We start from the raw sequence: 12,461 nt of genomic DNA on the forward strand, positions 1-12,461 counted from the left end.
TTACAGCTTTGAAGAGATTCGAGGGAATGCAACACTATTTCCTTTTCGCTTCTCAGAATGGAAGGAGAATTGTGTGTTCTGTCTACCTCTCAAGGCTTCAGTGATTTACCTTAGAGTCTCTGGCTCGCATAGTCCTAGTTTCTTTTCCCTTTCCAAGGGAGTGTGAGTGTTCCCTTTCTAGGTGTGTGAAAAAGTGGGGTTATTTACTGTAATCTACGGGCTATTCATATTCAAGAGCGAATTCTTCAACTGATACATACTAATATAACAGCATATACAGTATTTGTATTAAGAAGATCAAGCGTGTCTTCAGCAGCACTCAGAATGCGCAGCCCTGTCTCAGCATTTTAAAAGGCTTCACATATCTGGGGACCTTTCTAGAGAGGCATACGTTAAGGTAATTTCTGAACTGCATGGTTAATCATAGTCATTCCTTTGATTTTGTTTTCAGCTATTTAAAAAATCTGTTCATGATTTTTAGAAGCAGCTGTCTTTTCTGTGAAATGCGTTCAAGCAACTTTTGCCTCACTTGTGTTCTCCCTTGTCTGTGGCTTTGTCCTCACATAATGACAACCCCTTGGCAAGGATGACAACCTAGAGTTGCACTCACTTGGAAGTGGAGCTCTGTCTCGGGCAGAAGACATACAGGCTGGAATCACAGGATCTTAGTGGCCATCGAACAACACCATCTTTTCAGACACCTGCTGCATGTCTCTTTTAAATTATGGTTAAATTGCGGTGCATCTTTGCCTTCTCTGACTTGCTCTGCTTTCCCATCCATCATGAATAAAATATCTTCTGTCTGTAGCTCGGGGTTATCAGATCCCTGAGGATTGGAAAATGTGGCCAGGCAGTTCACATGCCCTCAGTGTTGCCCCTTGGACAAGCTTAGAATAGATTTTTGAATCAAAGTAAAGTTATCTTTGGTTATAGCGAATGCTGTGCTTTTTCTTAGCACTCACAGGCATTTAGAAGCCAAAATCAGCTGTTCTTGCACAATTGTGCATAAAACCTCCAGGTGCCTTTGGAAAAGTTCCGTCTCCTACTGGGATAACAACCTCAGCCCGTGGCCTCTGCCTTAAATCACTTAGGAGATCCATTACTGCACTCAGCCATCTCTATGTGAAGGGCCACATTTTGAGATCCACAGAAACTTTTTTCTTTCCTGTTTGAGTGCTACCATAGAGATCATTTCAAAATGTTATGTCTTTATTCCCAGGTGAGTTTGATCATATTACAATGTCATTATCCATTATTATTTATGGCGCTAGGGGAAGTGTTTTCTCCAACTATACTGGAGTGGTCAGTGACTCATACGTTCTCATTTTAATTCAAACCTGTCACCAACAAAAGAAAACACAGGGGTGGTTGACACGATCCATATCTTTCCAGAGTGAGGGTTACTCGGCTGGATTAGAAACACAGCCACCTGCCCTGACACACCCAGGCTGTGAATAGCTGTGCTTTCTCAGCGATATTAAAAAGAGAGGCGAGGACCATTCATGGGCTTCCTTGTAAAAAGGGTAATTACTAAATCCAAACCCACAGAATGAGCCCACTGGGAATAAGTCATTACTTTTGCACGGGAAATCAATTGTAACATAAATGAGGGGTGGAGTGTTTCATGTGTTCTTAATCAGCTATACTCCAATGCTGGCTCTACAATGTTCCATCAAAACTCCTACACTATTCTATATAAACTCCAAGCTCACAGGCGCATTATACTGCATTTTCCATCTTTCAGAGGCCAATTCCCACATTAAATCAATGGGAAACATATTTTACCTTTGGAGATTTGTAACATGATCTGCAGTTTAATGGATATATTAGTGTATATGGCAGAATAAATGTTTATTGATCCACACAGGTGGTTAAAACATACAGTATATGGTGATTAACAATGTGTGTTTTACATGCAGTCATGTGGTGCTCAGAAAATAATACTGGCAGGCTGTAAATGAAGGAACCTTAGAAATTTAGTCATGATAAGCCATGAAGTATCGCTTCATCTGTGGGTTTGGGTTTTACATCTTAATGCATTCATGGCTTTTTTATAGATTAATCATCAGTAACCTCTCAAGAAGCGTGTTTATAAGTGTACGTGCCTCTTGTATATTGCTGATGAAGGCAAGAGCAGATCTGGCTAATATTTCAGGTCAAATAGCCTCAAGAGCCAAGAGTGAAATAGATAACTATCAAATGGCATTTCCTTTTTAAAACAAATGATCAAGACAAGCCTTGGTATTTAAGTGATCATGATAGTTAGATCAAGAATTGAGGAGTCAAGTATTCATAAAATTCTGGATGGATGAAAAACGGAGACTGGAATTGCTCAGATGCCCTGTCAAGCGCATGGTTATCACTTTGGAAAGTGAAGAAATGAAACCATTGAGGTGGCAAATGCACTAACACAACCAGTTTGTCTGCTCATTCTTGCACCTAATCAGTCTCAGGATAGTAACTTGTAGATCATGATAACAGGTAATACTTCCTCGTGTACTCTTAAAACAGTACATGAGAGGAAAAAAATCGATTTTAATCAGCTTTTTCACTAGCACTGAGGCCTTTTTATGATGTATGACATCTTTGTTTTTGCTTTGGATTGGGTCTTTGTCTGGGCTTTCTGTATGGGGCATTTATGTGACACAGTCAGTCTAAAACAAGTCACTGACATGACTCCACATTATCTGTTGATGTGAAAGGAACTACAACAGAGACATCATATATTGATCATTTTCACTTTTAATTATTTCTCCAAGAGGGTTCATTGTGTTAAATGGGTGCAGGCAATTTTACTCATTAAGCCAATTTAAAACAGGCCTGTTCCACCCTCATAAAGCCGCAGGTGTGGTAACCAGTTAACAAATTTCAGGAGGCCAGACCTGGCTGGGAAGCAGGGATGTTAAAAATCAGCTCAGGGACTAGATTGTAAGAGCTGGACAAAGAGAGAGGAAAGGAAGAAAGTGCTCTAAAAATGGCCCCTGATGTGTGATGTAAAGGAACCCTATTAGTTTTCCTGTTTCTTTCCAAAAGCATTGCTTTAGATCCTACTTTCCGTTTCATTGGGCACAAATCACTGTCAAGAGGAATGAATAAACCTAATAAATATGAAACTTAGGGAAATGGCTTCATAAAAATGGAGTAGAAGGTTTTAAACATGTTGCTCATGGAATCGTCCTATAGGGAAACAGCAAAGGCAGGGTTTTTTCCTGAAAGCATTAAACGATTTAACATTTAACAACTTGAAAACAATAAAAATGTAGTTTTAACTGCTGCTACCGGTAAGAAAATGTTTCCTCACTTCCTCTGTAAATTTAAATGAACATTTGACTTTTTAGACCCCCGAAGAGATGATGCACTGTCCTTATAGACAAAGACAGAAATTTATTTTCAACAAAAGTAGGTATTTTTCTATAAATGGAGAAAACTGTACTTTTATGTGACTTGAAACAGTGAGGGCCAGTATTTGTCCTAACTATCATATTGAAACAGAAGACAGAAGACATTCCTCTCTCATTAAAAGTTGAGTGTGACAGCTGACAAATAGCACACATTTTCACATGCTCCTTGTTTCTTCTTGGGCTTTATAGTGCATTTGAACCAATCAACTCTGCAAAACCCTTTATCACGTACAGACAATAGTGATCACAGTCTACCTCTACATACTTTAAGGATTATGAAACATAATGTTCAGCAGTTCACAGAGGTCTTGCTTGTAAACTTCATAAAAGAAATTCTTCAGCAATTATCTATAGGCAGTGTAAGGGTTTCTGAGCTTAAGAAACAATTTCTGATAGGACCAAATAACCTGTTCTATTTCTAAATTATTCTTATGTTGCTATAGGCTGAGGAATGTGCAGTATGACACTCATAAATGTAGTACTAAAGCATTCCAATTAAGTCCTTTACATTAAAATGATAGCTTTGCGCTCGTTAGTTCTGTATGCATTTGCTAAGACAGGATTGTTGGCAAAGAACGTAGGGAAGGTTGATTCAAGTTCCTCTGCCCCTTTAGAGACAAATATGCTTGAGGACAGAGTTTACTTGCATCATTTCCAGCCTATTCAGTCTTTATCATCAGTAATTCACGTAAAACCCTGAACCACGCTGTGTTTTGTTTTCTATGCTGTATTCCAGACCACAAAGTCAATGGGGTTTTGTGCATACACCCTTTAAAATATCAAACACGCTCTTTGTTTCCTGGTGACAATGATGAAGGGTCCACAGCATGTTCCTGCAATACCTCATTTTGATGGAGTCCAACAATGGAGCTAGATTTATTATTATGTACAGTGTGGCATACATCAGCTCTAATGTTTTAACAGTCCCCAGGGATCTTTCAGATATAATGCTAATGCGTGTTGTCAAGAAATCCATCAATGCTTTTAATAAGACATGTTTTAAGGGCAATACTGAGTGCATTGTTAATCACAAGGTTCGCTACTCAATCTGGAAAGGTGTTCTCGGAGTATCAGGAATGATTGTGTTTAAAAAATGCGGACCAGGAGCTCAGTGTAGCTTTTTCCAGCATTAACCCCAACAATAAATATTTTCTGTTCACTGAAACGACATCACACCAGTCCAGAAATAATTTTGTTTTTTTATTTGGTTAAAAGCTGAAAATGTTTGGGTAGTGCAAACTTTCAAATAACTGGCATAGCAATCAGGAGATATAAAACACTAGAGTTCTAGTTCAATTGCAGACCCTGAAGAGCTGGCAAAACACTGTTTTTGGGATGTGAAGAAGTTAAGATAGACTGTGCTAAACAGAGGATAGCTTTGCAACTGGCTTTTCAGGTAATTTCATGGTACTTTGTGGGTGAATGTGGTTGTAGATTATGGAAGTGTCTTCTTGTATAGCCTCACAAAACTAGAACATTTTCTTCCATATATCTAGCCTCAGACTTTGGCCTTTGCTATTCATTTTGTGAGGTTATACAATAAATAACAATCAAAAAGTCCCAAAACTCAGTTTTGTCCAAGAGACTAATACTATAAATATAACCACAAACTTTGTGAGAGAGCAAAACCAAACTGCCAAACAAGCAAAGCGTTCAGTTGTCGTGTAACATTGGCTTACCAGTAATATTTACTTGTAAGATTAGAATTTTACAACTCACAAAATACAATTGTACTTTGCAAAACCTGACTCAGAATATGTGCTTTATCTCTGACCTCTGATCGGATGAGCAACAATACAATCATCAAAGTTATTGCAAAGATCATTTCGATGTTTGATATTTAAGGCCTCCAGCTAAACTGTAGCTAATATTCTAAATCCAAAGGAAACACAATTTTTTTTAGGTCTGTAATGGGTTTTTGAACATAAAAAATAATTACAGACACTTTATGCTGACAGTTGACTAGGAAAACAGAAAAGGAGGATTTCATCTTTTTTTACACAAGACAATGGCACTCTCTGGTGAATGTCTCGATAGCCCAAAGCAAGAACACAAAGAGTTAATGGTTTTCAAGTGATTTCTTGAAGGAAAATAAGAGAATCAAAGCCCACCCTCTGACCTTTGGGAGACAGTCTAGGGCTTGTGCTTAGATTAATCTGAGCACAATGAACCTGAAGAAGTAGAGTGAGACTCTCGAGCCATATAGATAATTGAAAGAGCTTTTAAGTTATTAAAGAAAACCCTTCCTCCAGACTAGTGCAAGAGTCAATTGTCTAGTTCTGTGAGGTGAAAACAGAGATAAAATGGAAAGGAGATGTTAACATGATGACAAATTGCGTCGAAGGAGATAAGATTTTTTCTACTTAAAATGTTCCCTCTGACATACAGTGTAGCTGTCAACACCACCTTCAGCCCTGTGGATCTTATATTCTATTACAGAATGGACATTTTCAACTTTTCCATTCTGATCCAAGTTGGTTAATGATTATTTTTCTTGTTCTGTATTGCTTGAGTTTGGTACCAGATGGCTGCCTAACTGTAATGGTGACTGGTAAACCTTGGAAAAACCTTTCAGGAAATAAATATTTTGCCTATTAGAAGGAAACTTTTGGTAATCCCAAAATAACTAGGCAAGCCTGTCAGAAAATTTAAATCCATAACTCAGGAGCCCTTGGCTCTTATTAAAGTTATTACTCTTCTGCTGCTGTTCAAATGAGAAGGTGAATTGCATTACCCTCATTGGATATTGTATACAATTTATGTTGCTCAAGGCAAAAATATATGTTCAGTATATGGGTTGTTTTGTCACTGATATACTGTACACAAATTACACTACAATGACAAAATTATGGAGATATTTTTACATGTAATTTAACAGTCAATGGTCTTGATTTAATAAATATTCACCCTTAATTTGCCTGTGAGATCACTCCAAAACCTAAAGGGAATCCACCTGTGGCCAGTTCAATTGGTTGAGAAGAAATACAACTGTCTATACAAGGTTCACAGTGTACATTAGAGCAGAAACCCTACCGAAAAAGACCAAGGAGCTGTCCATATAATTCCAGGACACAACTGTAAAGAGCAATAGATCTGGGAACAGTTATAAAACCACAGGTAGAGTTCTGAAATTTCAACAGGAACACAGTCAGGACCCTTATTAGGAAATGGAAAGAATACGGAACCACCCAGGCTCTTCCTAAGAAAGGCTGCCCTCCCTAACCAAGCAAATGGTCAAGAAGGACTTTGATTAAAGAAATGACCAAGAACCCAATGGCCACTCCGACAGAACAACACAGTTTCATGGCTGAGAACTTTATAAAGCAGTTTACTCCTTTTTCTTCTAAATGAATCTATAAAGGATTGACGTCTGTCCATCCATGATTCAGAGTGCGTAGTCAGCCAAAGCAGTGCTGATTGTGTCCAGGAACTGGAGCCAAACATGGTCAATTTTAGAGATCACTCAGATTAGCATTGAATAAAAGCAAATACAGGATCTTGATGGAGCTCCTTCAGTTCTTTGTGTGTCAGTTTGACATTTCAGTTTCAGGTCAAGTATATTATCCCCTGGGGGGTAACTGGCACAATCCAACAGCATCTTTATTCAGTTCAGGGTTGTGGGGGATGCTGGAGCCTAACCCGACAAGCAATGGTTGCATTGAGCTTCTAGTCCATCTCAGGGCACTCAGTCACAAACATGCTCACACTCACACCAGGGCCAGTTTTGACAGAAGCCATTAAACCTACAGTATTAGCATGTCGTTGAACTGCGGGAGAAAACGAGATTACCCAGAAGAACCCCACACAAACACGGGGAGAATGCACAAACTCCACACAGACAGCAACCCCAGAAATTGAACTCAGGACCTGAGTACTGAGAGGCAGTAATGCTCACCACTGCCCCACTGTGTCACCCTCCAATGTAAAAACATGCCAGAAACAAACATCGCCAAACAAGGAGCTGATGACGAGAATACTTCAGAAATTAATCATTTTAAGAATGATTTTGTACAGTTCTGCTTGTTGCTTTATACTTCAAGAAATAAAATGGTCATTTCATGTTCAAGAATGAGTTTGCAAAGTTTGGCTTGTTGCTTTTTCTTTCTTTCACCAGCACAGGTCAAATTCACAAATATGACCGGCGTGACTTTAAAACACCAGCATTCTGATTTATCAGTCTGTGAGTTTGTTTCCTTTTACCCTTACATCCCCAGCATTGCCTTTTCAGCTTTCACAGCCTTGCTGGAGTCCATGATCACAGATGACTTCATTCCGGTCCTTGTTTAATTCAGCCTTACCCAGAAAAAAGGCTTTAAAAGTCAAATGCTAATCTATGGGAAACAAATGTTAATAAATGGCTGTTCTATCCCAGTTTTGTTGTTTTTGAGAAAACCTCTGAAATGCACCAGCAGGGAGAAGCTTCAAGATCGCTCGTCCTCATGCTCTGCAGGACCTCTGTGGTGCATTATTCATTATTTCCTCTCTTGTTGCTTTGGAAAGTCTTTTAGGAAGCTGGTTGCAAAACTTAAATAGTATTAGGTTAAATAGCAACCATAGTGGAAAGGCCAATATCAACAGCCAGAGAATGAAGAGAACATGTATCACAGGGGTTAGGGAGAATATACAGTAGAGCAACTGGAGAAGGCAGTTTTCTGTTTTCTATTACATTTTGTGAAAGCGAAGTGTTTCGCAAATCACCGAGAGACATGTAATAGATTTCGTAATCCTTACGTTTAGTTTTAAAGACAAGGAAAGCAGCCGCAATTGGATTTGAAAAGTTATGGGGTATATGTTATTTTTTCCTTTAAAAATGATTGCTCTTAAACAGTTAATAAAAACATGTTAGGAAAGACAGGTTTAATTTAAATTGCCTAATTTAAAGGTACAGAACAGAATAAAAATGTTGTTCTAGCGTTTTAATACTGATGAATAGGTGAAGTTTTCTAAGTTGCTTATACTGTCGAAACACAGGATATGCTAACCAACAACCAGAGATATGTTTTCAATGCAGAGTTTTCAAAGAGTTCAGAGCCTTTCTTTTTTGTTCAGATTTTTTAAAGACATTTTTAGATTGGCAAATGGAGGAAGACATTTCAAATTTGTTTGTGACCTGGACCAAAGTTTGCTAAATTAGCTGTCCAGAATTGCTATGGACAAGTCAAACAGATTAAGTTGGGGGTTGGGTTTGGGCTTGTCTTGCTATCAATAGCTTTAACGACAGGGTTATAATGAGGCTGACGGGTTTAAAAAAAAGTGGACATGAACAGCATACCGTATAACATGGAATTTTTACTGACCTAAACTCCCATTTTCATACACCTGGAACAGTAAGAGAGGCACTTAAACAACATCCTCAGGGAGGGACCTTTGCACAGCAGGACTTTAGCTGTGTAGAGGCCCTCTTAAACAAGACTTCATTCTACATAAATCTACAAGTGTTTCAGTGCCATTTTCATGGTCAATATTTCAACTAGAAGATGAAATACAGTACAGTATATGATCAGAGATGATAACACTAGTTCTCATCCATTTTCATCTCTATCACTGAACTATACGATGCAAGATGATCTTGTGGGAATCCATCAGCAGCAGGCTCACCGCCGAACTCAAGGAGACGTGTACCTTAGTCTTCTAAGCCCCTTATCAAGCCTGGCAAGGATGTGCCGTTATCCCGTTTCATTTTCCTTTTGAACTCGAATCGGAATGTACTTTAGACCACTCATAGGCTTGTCCAATCTATTTGCGGCGAAATGCAATCTGAGCAAAGTGGTTTATAGCCTTTTTAATGAAAGCTATGTATCAACAACATATCTTTATTTAGTTTCTCACTTATTATACAGTATGTCCTCTTGTGCAGTAAGGGGTTCATTTATGAAAGCTCGGCAAAGGTATTTTCTCTCTCAATGATTATTTCAGCCTGAGGTCTGTGGGGTTAAAGTGAGTCCTTGGATTGTTTTTGTGTTGTAAGGAGAACTACATGGTCAGATTGGGCCTCAACATAATGGCAAGCTGTGAGATAATTTTACTACATAATGGATAGCGATATAATATCATCATATGATTTATTTCATACTATAGGCAAATACAAAGCTCTAATGCTGAAGGTTGGCACTGTAGCCACTATACTACTCCATTCTTTTCTATAACGAGTTAACATTTGTCTACAAAAAAACGAGAGCAACCTAAGTTACTTCCCCTCAGTTCCTCAGAACTGTTTCAAAGGAAGCACACAGGGGAAACATTCAGTGTTGCACAATTAAGGAGCCTTTTAGGCTGTGTCGAGCTCAGGAATTTTTCCAGCAGATTCTTCTGCTCTAAGAATTCCTTCAGCAGTTGTTTTTGGGCGAGCGACTGGTTAAATGGTCAGCTAAGAAAAACAAGAAAAAAACTGAAGCATAAACAGGAAATTACGCCAAACCCTTAACTTAAAGACAGGAAGTGGGGAAAAAAAAATCAGTGTAAAGTGGAATCTGGAAGACGTCCATAAAACAATCGTGTGGTATGGTTTAGACATCCCATTAGATATGCCTTCTGCTTTTTGTTTTTTTATTTGTAGGGAGGCTGTGATTCCTGCTCAGACAGCCACAATTCAAATTCAGTTCATCCACATGCAGCCCTGTGCTTTGCGAGTTCCACAGTACTAAACTTCCCAAACAGTCAGTATTTGATTTAAGAATGGCACGCCAAAGCATTTATTAAAGTCTACCATGTTGTTTCTTTTGAGATGGCATGAAGCGAGATGGAGAGATTTTATTGTTTCTGTATGTGCTGCTGCAATGACAGATGGCAATATTAGCGTTACGGTGAGCTTCAACCCTTTTACTGTATGTGTTTCTCCCATAAATAGTGTAGCGAATGAAAATAGTGTTTCTGTACTCTTCAGTGAAACTCATACCACTCTCTGTGGTTGAAAACATTTGCGATTATCTATGCTTTTTACAATTATCTATGCAATTTAGGATGCTCACGTTTGCTGTGAGCAACATAAATCGCTAGCAGCAAAAATATTGAACAGTAGCTGAAAGATCACTTTAAGACTTTAGAGTCCTTCCTATTTAACCTAACTAGATACTGTAGGGCCAGTGGTCGTTATCCCTATGTGAACCCCCTGTCTGCTGTCTTGAATAATTTAATTGAATCAATGTAGCTGTGTTCAAGCTCTTATGAGACAGTCATGCTTTAACTACACTCCTGTAATCACTGTTGCCAAAACAATGAATCTTTCTTGCTTTATTTCTACAAGCACAAACATGAAACATTGGGAAGGCTGCTGACAGAAAGGTACTGTGAAACTGCACTATAAACCAAATGCATGAACTAGATGCCACCAATTTCTCAGTGATTGCCGGCTGTCTGCAATGCCTTGGTACATTCGGCAGGTAATGGGAGCTCTGTCTATCATACTTTGATAACTCTTTTCTATGAAATCTTATATATTCCATTACCAAAAGGTTGGAGAGATTTCCTTGAGACAGCTGTCAAAAAGAGTGCCGTCCACTAGACCTTTCGACATAGCTCATGCAAAGATTTCTGACCTGCCAGTCAGAAAGTAGAGGATATTGTTGAACCTGCGAAATATCTATTTTTCGGTAGTCCTGTATACAATATAATAACAAAATGTGTCGTGTTGTTGGTGTGACTCCACTAGCTGAGGGAGTGGCAGTCTAGCTGTGAGGATAGCCTGCCCAACTCCCACTCACTATTGCAAGGAATGAGCCAGGGAGCTGCTCCAAGGGTGTAGAAGGGGAGGCAGGGGAATGTGAGAGGGATATGTGAGGGTGCGAGGCATACGTCGGTGAGCAGAAGTGTGAGAGATTAGGAGCTAACCTTCCTCCTGAACTTCTGTTATGAACTCCATTTATTTCAATAATATTCTATTTATTTCAATAATTCAATACTATTTAAAAAAAGGCTTTGGGGGATATTTGTGATTTGTGTCATTGAGGATAGTTTTGTTTTTGTCAAAAACCTCTTCAGGGGCAATGCTAGGAGAGAAAGATAGTGAGGCAGGAAGGAGACTAAGTGGAAACAGAAACCGAGTGATACAGAAATATAAAAGTAAGAGATAAGAAAACATGAAAGTGCTTTATAATTAGAAAGGACAGAGCTGGAGAGAATGAGGGAGTGTAGAGAACAAAGCCAAAATGTCTGAAGTAAGTCTGGTGGCTAATTAAAAGAATTACAATGTTTCCTTGAGGCTTATTGGAAAGTGGAGCTGGCAGATGCTTAATAACATCTTATTCCCTCTGTAGGAAGAGAGTTTGAACTGAAGTCTAGACACGATGGTTGGGATAGAATTCTCAAGGACTACATTGTACAAAACACAATAGGTTCTTTGGCAATTTCCGACAAAAGAGCTTAGTGTCAGTGCTGCCGCACCAAATGAAAGCTGAACTTCTAGGAATGCACGGGACTCCCACTGAAAGTCACAGAATATTATTGCAATTCCATTTCAGATCTGTCCCGTAAGGAAAACCCTCTGAAAATCAGGTCTTCTTTTGTTCTTCTTCACCTGCAGGTAAATCGAAGCATCTTGACTACCTCTAGCATCCACTATGTTTAAGAACACTCCAAGCCTGACATACTGTAATTCGCTCAGCATTATACTGTATATTACACTTACTGTATGTTAGCAGGGCTCTTAAATCTATTATGTCAGCCAGGTGTTTTTTTTTTTTAATGGTACCTTAGTGAAGTTGATTAATGCATGTGTGATTGCAGTGTGGAATGATAGAAAAGGAACATCACATACTGCAGGTAAGTAAACACTCATAAAGTAACAGTGGCTAGTAACATCATTAGTGTTGTAAGTGTGAGAATAAACTCTCCAGCTACTACCAATTGTCATTATAGAGTGAGACTTACATTGTCTCTCATTTCATACAGTAGCATAGTTCCCTTATGAAACTGACGTATAGAAGTTCTATAGTTTTCTGTAGGAATTTCCCAATTCTCCACAGAATCCTATGGATTTCTGCAGAGAATCACAACATTTCTATTGCAACTGTATTTTATTTTCATAACCAGTTTCAAAGGCAATAATTTAGCCACAGGTGATAC

Source organism: Atractosteus spatula, chromosome 23 (genome assembly GCF_055471065.1).
Source record: "Atractosteus spatula isolate fAtrSpa1 chromosome 23, fAtrSpa1.hap1, whole genome shotgun sequence".
NCBI lineage: Eukaryota > Metazoa > Chordata > Actinopteri > Semionotiformes > Lepisosteidae > Atractosteus > Atractosteus spatula.